Source organism: Tachyglossus aculeatus, chromosome 4 (genome assembly GCF_015852505.1).
Source record: "Tachyglossus aculeatus isolate mTacAcu1 chromosome 4, mTacAcu1.pri, whole genome shotgun sequence".
Taxonomy (NCBI): Eukaryota; Metazoa; Chordata; class Mammalia; order Monotremata; family Tachyglossidae; genus Tachyglossus; species Tachyglossus aculeatus.
The window spans coordinates 64619947-64627742 of NC_052069.1; the positions used below are offsets into that span (position 1 = coordinate 64619947).

At 41.9% G+C, this 7796-nt stretch overlaps 1 non-coding gene across 1 annotated transcript; it reads left to right on the forward strand.

The window, feature by feature from the left end:
• The first annotated feature begins 7411 nt into the window (after positions 1-7411).
• On the forward strand, positions 7412-7549 carry LOC119927978. Its single transcript, XR_005450940.1, has one exon. It is a non-coding gene; the product is annotated as a small nucleolar RNA SNORA7 (small nucleolar RNA).
• The last annotated feature ends 247 nt before the right edge of the window (positions 7550-7796 follow it).

The following is a 7796-nucleotide window of genomic DNA, read 5'->3' on the forward strand; positions in this document are numbered from 1 at the left end:
CACAGGAGCCAAATAAGCAGGCCGTTGCAGTGATCCAAGGCTCTGGGTTAGTGGTACAAGATTGACGAAGGGTTCGGTGAACAAGAGTTGAGTTCAATAGAGAAGGTGGTTTTGAGGATGTCAATTTGGTCATCAAGGGAAGGCAGCATGAGTATGAAGGCTAAATGGGGCATGATGAAGAGAAAATTGGATGTGTCAAAAGATTGAAGGTCTACATAGGGGAACAGACTGATTTGTGGAAGAGAAGGCAGGTGAGGGGGCTGTGGTCAGATACAGGGATTTCAGGGTTAGTGGGGGTAGAGATTGGGATGTTGTGTCATCTTTCCCAGCCTACATGGGTTGCAAAATAACCAGAAACATCTAAAGTGGCAAGCATTCATTTTGCTCAATAGGTGACAGTTTCTTGGGAGAATAAAAGGGTGACAAAGCAATATCTTAAAACTCACAAGGACTTGGGAATTGCCAAGAGGGAGGGTTTGGGGGAAACACACACTATAAAAGGGACTGAGGACAGGCTCTGTAAAAGAGATGGGGAGATACATTGTAGAAGGATTGGGAATCCAGGATAAAAGTGTTGTAGACACACACCGTGAGGGGACTGAGGACTTCATTATCACCACTTGGGACATTCTCTGTTAAAGAATTGGGGACATATGTTGTAAAAATGAAATTATGGTATGTTTTAAGCACTTACTATGTGTCAAACACTGAAGAAGATACAAGTTAGTTGGACACAGTCCCTGTTCCATTTAGGACTCACACACTTAGTCCCCATTTTCCAGATGAGGTAACTGAGGCCCAGAGAACTTAAGTGACTTGCCCAAGGTCACACAGCAGATATGGGACAGAGCTGAGATTAGAACTGATGACCTTCTAACTCACAGGCTCATGCCCTATTCACTAAGCCATGCTGCTTCTCCCCAAGGGATTGAGGATATGTATAATAAAATACAATAATATAATATAATATAATATAATATATAATATAATATAATATAATATAATAAGATCAGATGGTGCAAAAGGAATCCACAAAGTAACTGCACCTCTATGGAGAGTGATGCTGCTAACTGATGAATCCCATAAAGACTTGCAACCTCAAGGCCAGTGTAGCAGGCTGACAGCACTTTCCCAAGTTCTTTAAGCATAGCTTTTGCCTGTACTAGGGAAGAGGGAACAGAGCAGGAGAAAACAAGTAAGAGCGCGTACCTTCCTTTACCTCCCCCTTTTTTTTAGCGTTTATTAAGCCCTTACTATGTGCAACGCACTGTTCTAAGCACTGGGGAGGTCACAAGGTGATCAGGTTGTCCCGCAGGGGGCTCACAGTCTTAATCCCCTTTTTCCAGATGAGGTAACTGAGGCCCAGAGAAGTTACGTGACTTGCCCAAAGTCACACAGCTGACAAGTGGTGGAGCCGGGATTTGAACTCATGACCTCTGACTCCCAAGCCCGTGCTCTTTCCACTGAGCCACGCTGCTTCTCCATATCTGCCTTATACTGATATAACAATATCAGAGGACCTGGGTTTCAATGCTGGTTCTGCCACTTGTCTGCTGTGTGGCCTTGGGCAAATCACTTAACTTCTCTCTGCCATAGTTATCTCAGCTGTAAAATAGGGATTAAAACTGTGAGTTCCCTGTAGGGGACATGAACTGGGTCTAACCTGATTAGCTTGTCTCTATTTTATCACTTATTATTGTGTGTGGCACATACTAAGTGGGCTCAAGAATCAAAATGGCAACAAAGCTCTCCATCACCTCTCCCACTCCTACCTCACCTCCCTTCCCTCCTTCTACAGCCCAGCCCGCACACTCTGCTCCTCTGCCGCTAACCTCCACACTGTGCCTCATTTTCGCCTGTCCCGCCGTCGACCCCCGGCCCACGTCCTCCCCCTGGCCTGAAATGCCCTCCCTCCACACATCCGCCAAGCTAGCTCTCTTCCTCCCTTCAAAGCCCTACTGAGAGCTCACCTCCTCCAGGAGGCCCTACCAGACTGAGGCCCCTTTTCCCCTGCTCCTCTTCCCCTCCCCATCGCCTCCACTCCCTCCCTCTGCTCTACGCCCTTCCCCACTCTGTATATTTGTACATATTTATTATTCTATTTATTTTATGAATAATGTGGATATATCTATAATTCTATTTATCTATTTTGATGCTACTGATGCCTGTCTACTTGTTTTGTTGTCTTTCTCCCCCATCTAGACTGTGAGCCCGTTGTTGGGTAGGAATTGTCTCTATGCCGAATTATACTTTCCAAGCGCTTAGTACAGTGCTCTGCACACAGTAAGCGCTCAATAAATATGATTGAATGAATAAATAGTAGATTGAGCAAGGGCCTGGAAGTCATAGCGACCTGGGTTCTAAAACTGGCTCTGCCACTTGTCTGCTGGGTGACCTTGGGCAAGTCACTTAACTTCTCTGTGCCTCAATTAACTCCTCAATTAACACAGTAGGAAATGGACTGTGCCCAATCTGATCTACTTGTACCAACCTCAGCACGTTGTGCAGTGTCTGACACATGCTAAATGCTGAACAAATACCATTAAAAAATACCTCGAGTTAACTTCATTTTGGAAAGCAAGGGTGTAAGAGAAAGGGGAATGTGGAGACTTTGAAAGGAGCAAACTATTTTTTTCACAGAAAAAGGAAAGGGATTTGAATCCTAGAATGACTAGGGAAAAGGGAAGAAAAAGGTATTTTAGTGTTTGAAAGTCCTAGCTAAAGGTGTTTCTTGTTTAAATGAAATAACCAGTATTGAGTATTCCAAATTAGCATCCCTTGCTTCAGTAAGTGAAATTTAGTGAATTCAGTACATTGGCACAAAGAAAGTTTCAGTAAGTTCTTTTTCAACAATTTATCATGTATCTTACTATATGTCATTTGTGTCTTACTATTCATTCATTCATTCAATCAATCGTATTTATTGAGCACTTACTGTGTGCAGGGCATCAAGAAGCAGCGTGGCTCAGTGGAAAGAGCACGAACTTTGGAGTCAGAGGTCATGGGTTCAAATCCCAACTTTGCCACTTGTCAGTTGTGTGACTTTGGGCAAATCACCTAACTTCTCTGTGTCTCAGTTACCTCATCTGTAAAATGGGGATGAAGACTGTGAGCCCCACATGGGACAACCTGAATACCTTGTATCCCCCCAGGGCTTAGAACAGTGCTTTGCACATAGTAAGCGCTTAATAAAATGCCATTATTATTATTACTAAGCGCTTGGAAAGTACAATTAGGCAACAAATAGAGATAATCCCTACCCTACCTAGTCTTAAGAAATAAAAGATCATAACATTAAGTACAGTACCTTGGTCCTATTTCCTTGTGTAATTCATAGTTTATAGAAATAACACAGAAAGTACCTTGGTCTTGTTTCCTTGTGTAATTCATAGTTTATAGAAATAACACAGAAAGCTGTTTTCTAAGGAAAAACAGAAATATGCCCAACTACACAAATTAAGTTGCATGCACATTTGTTTTGATCACTCTATTTGTAAATATTTTCAGCCTACATCCCCCATTAGAATGTAACCTCTTTGTGGACAGGGAACATTCCCCAGTGCTTAGTATGGTGCCTGGAACATAATAAGTGCTTATTATCAGTTATTATTATTATTACTACTTTTTTTTCCTGTACTCCCCAGCACTGCATCAAGTGGGTATTCAATGGATTATACTACTGCTACTATAAAAGTTAATGATATCGAACACACACATTTTAGGAAGGTTCAGTATGCAAATAAATGACCTTGGGAAAGTCCCCTAACTTCTGTTTGCCTCAGTTTCCTTATCTGTAAAATAGGGTTTCAATTTCGATTCTCCCTCCTACTTAGACTGTGGGCCCCTTGTGGGACATGGACTTTCCTGACCTGATTATCTAGCATCTATCCCCATGCTTAGTGCAGTGTTTGGCACACTGTGACACTTAACAAATACTAATATAATTATCATCATCATCCTCAACATCATCATCAACATTAAGAGCTATGTTTTAGTACTTGTCACAATAAAGAGATGGGAGATTTTCAAATAAACTGGACTGATTAGAACTGGATAGATCATGAAAGAACCCTTCTTAAATGCTTTAGACTTTCCTTTCAGACTCTCCCCAGAATACCAAGGAAAACACAAGTCCAGGTCGCCAAGCTGTCCCCAGATTAGGTTGAGATAAGATTAATCAATGGCATTATGAGATGCAGGAATTAAAATATCTGTTCAGGTAAAAAGTGAAAATTCAAACATAGAGTCACGATTTTCCTTCCAAAGAAAGACTAGGTTATATATTTATTATCTACATCAAGAAATTGCTAATTTTGAGAATGAACACATTGTTGGGGCTAAATTTATTAGGCAAAAACCAATAATCAATCGATCAATCAATGTCATTTACTAAACACTTGCTGTGTGTACAGTACTGAACACAGCAAGGATCTCAAATATGTTACTCTTCTGAAAACTGGAGACAAAAAATGAGCTCATGAAGAAACATATCTTGGACCTCAAAGATTGCAAAAGGAAAACTAAGCTGCATAATTAAAAAAAGGGGAAAGCAGCATGATTTAAGTTATTTGGGTCCAACAAGGTGCATAATGATTTTCTACAGTGTTTGTCCTGTCAGAGTTACCCAGATTTGAGTCTGGATGTACAAAAAGTATTCTCCTTGGAGAAAAGGTATGTTGCACGGATCTCTCAATAGCTGCTGGGATAGCCAATACTAGGGCCATTCTATTATATTAATCAATTAATAATAATAATAATAATAATGGCATTTATTAAGCATTTACTATGTGCATAGCACTGTTCTAAGCACCACGGGGGTTACAAGGTAATCAGGTTGTCCCATGTGGGGCTTACAGTCTTAATCCCCATTTTCCAGATGAGGTAACTGAGGCACAGAGAAGTGAAGTGACTTGCCCAAAGTCACACAGCTGACAATTGGTGGAGCCTGGATTTGAATCCATGACCTCTGACTCCAAAGCCCGTGCTCTTTCCACTGAGCCATGCTGCTTCCCGAATGAAGCTGCTCAATAAATACAATTGAATGAATGAATGAAAGGTACTTATTGAGTACTTACTGTGTGTAGACCACTGTGCTAAGCACTTGGGAGAGTATGATACAACAGAATTGATAGAGATGTTCCCTGCTGACAGCAGCATAACAACAGTTAGGCATGGCTTAACCTGAGAGATTTCATCTGTTTCATTCTAATAATAATAATAATAATAATGACTGTGGTGTTTGTTAAGCTCCTACTCTGGGCCAAGCACTATACTAAGCGCCGGGATGAATGCAAACAAATTGGGTTGGACACAGTCCCTGGCCCACATAGAGCTCACAGTCTTAATCCCCATTTTACAGATGAGGTAACTGAGGCACAGGGAAGTGAAGTGATTTGACCAAGATCAAACAGCAAGTTGAAGAGGCTGTTGTGCCTTATCATGAGATTATGGCCAGAAAAGAGGCAGCAAATGAAACACTGATTGCTCTTGTCTAGGTAGTGGCTATACTGACCTTTGAGAGTGAAGAAAGGTGCCATGGAGTTGGATGGGTGTATTTGGTGTTAATATCTGTAAATCATATGCATATCTGTAAATTATTTCTTAGTTTTAATGTTCACCTCCCCCTCTAGACCATAGACTCCTTGTAGACAGAAAACATGTCTACCAACCCTGTTGTATTGTAATCTCCCAAGTCCCAAGTGGTCTGTACACAAAGAGATCAATAGATACCATTGAATAACTGCTTAATTGGTGTGGGAGCTGATATATTGGTGAAATTAATGTTCAGAGTGGAAGTGGCAGTTGGGAGAAAAACACAATGGAAGCTCTGTGATTTTTGTCCATATTTGATGGGTTTTATTTCAGTGGTTCTAAAGTTGTTTGCTCCTCTCAGGGTCACACCTGGAGAGCTTCCAGTACTTCACCAGTCTCAACTATGGGAGGGAGAGTCCAACAGACACATACCCATTCCAATCCTAGCTTGGACAGTGGCTGGCGAGTCACCTGTGCTGGGCAACAGCGGCATGGGAGAGATTCGAGGGTGGAGACTCAAATTTACTGCGCGGAAAGAGGCAGTGGTAAACCACTTCCATACTTTTATGAAAAAAACTCTGTGGATACACTACCAGAACAGTTTCAAACGGAGGTGGGGTGTTTTGGGAGAGATATGTCCATGGTGTAGCTATGGGTCTGAGACGACTCGACAACTCAAGACAAAGTTTTTACCAACTTCGTTAACAACTTGGTTCTGGGGGGCCTTCTTGCTCCTGTGCCAGCCAAGAGCCTGGCAAAGATTTCAGAAAAGTCAGGTTTTCTCTCACCCCTGCCAAACTATAACCAATAGCTTCTGTTGAATACCTGCTATTGGCAAGGTGCTGTATTAAGTACTTGAGAGAGGAAAATAGATTTAGAAGATATAAACCTTGCCTTCAAAGAGTTTACAAGGAGTTCATAACCTAGCAGGGGAGACTTCCACAGACTAAATTATAGCTAGGGGGAAGAACAGAATGGAAAGCAGATATGGGGATGAGCATTTAACTCAGAAAATGTAATTGTATATATGCAGAAGTGTAAAGTCTGGTTGTGAATACATGAGTACTGAGGTGGAAATTGGGAGGATCAATCTGGTTAGAAGGAAAATTAATCAGGAAAATCCTCTTGAAAAAGGTGGGATTTCAGAAGGGATTTGAAGATAAGGAGAAGTGTGGTTTAGTGGTTTTGAAGCAGTGGGAGTTTCAGGCAGGAGAAAGGACTTGAGCAGAGGTAAAAAAAGACAGAAGGAGTGAGAAAAATATAGAATGAATAGACTAGCTTGCGTGGAAGGAATAGTGTGAATTAATGTGTAGTGGTAGAAGATATTAGATAATTAAGTGAAATTTAATGGAGTGCCCCAAGGCCAATGGCTATCAATGGCTATTCAGTTAATCAAAACAGGGACTGTATTGAACCTAAATAACTTGTGTCTACGCCAGTGCTTAGAAGAGTACTTGACACATAGTAAGTGCTTAACAAATACTATAATAATAAATGTGCTTATTCCATGGGCTGATTGAGAATAAGAATAATAATTGCTTACTATGTTCCAGGCACTGTACTAAGCACTGGGATAGATACAAGATAATAGGGCTGGACATAGACCCTGACCCACATAGGTATCTCAGTTTTAATCCCCATCTTTACAGATGAGGTAACCGAGGCACAGAGAAGTGGAGTGACTTTCCCGAGGTCACACAGAAGACAAGTGGCAGGGCTGCGAATAGAACCCAGGTCCTGTTGACTCCCAGGACTGCTCTTTCCACTAGGCCATGCTGCTTCTCAAGTATATTGCTTGGGGGGAAACAGACACTGGATTATGATCATGACCAAATTAACCCTAACTAAGCTCCTTTTTATCCTAGATATGGCTTGGTTTCCCCTCTCAGGCTCGCACCTGAAGAGTTTCCAGGACTCTACCAGTCTCGACTACGGGAAGGACAGTCAAGCAGAGGCCTATCCATTCCATTCCTAGCTTGGGCAGTGGCTGGCAAGTGGAAGACAATCTACTACAAGTCAAAACTCACCTGCGCTGGGCAGCAGAGGCATGGGAGAGAGTCGAGGGCAGAGACTCAAGATTACTTTGCAGAAGGAGACAATGGTAAACCACTTCCTTATTTTTACCAAGAAAACTCTACGGATACACTATCAGAACAATTGCAGATGGAGGTGGGGCATTCTGGGAGAGATGTGTATAGAGAAGCAGCATGGCTCAGTGGAAAGAGCACAGGCTTTGGAGTCAGAGGTCATGGGTTCAAATCCCA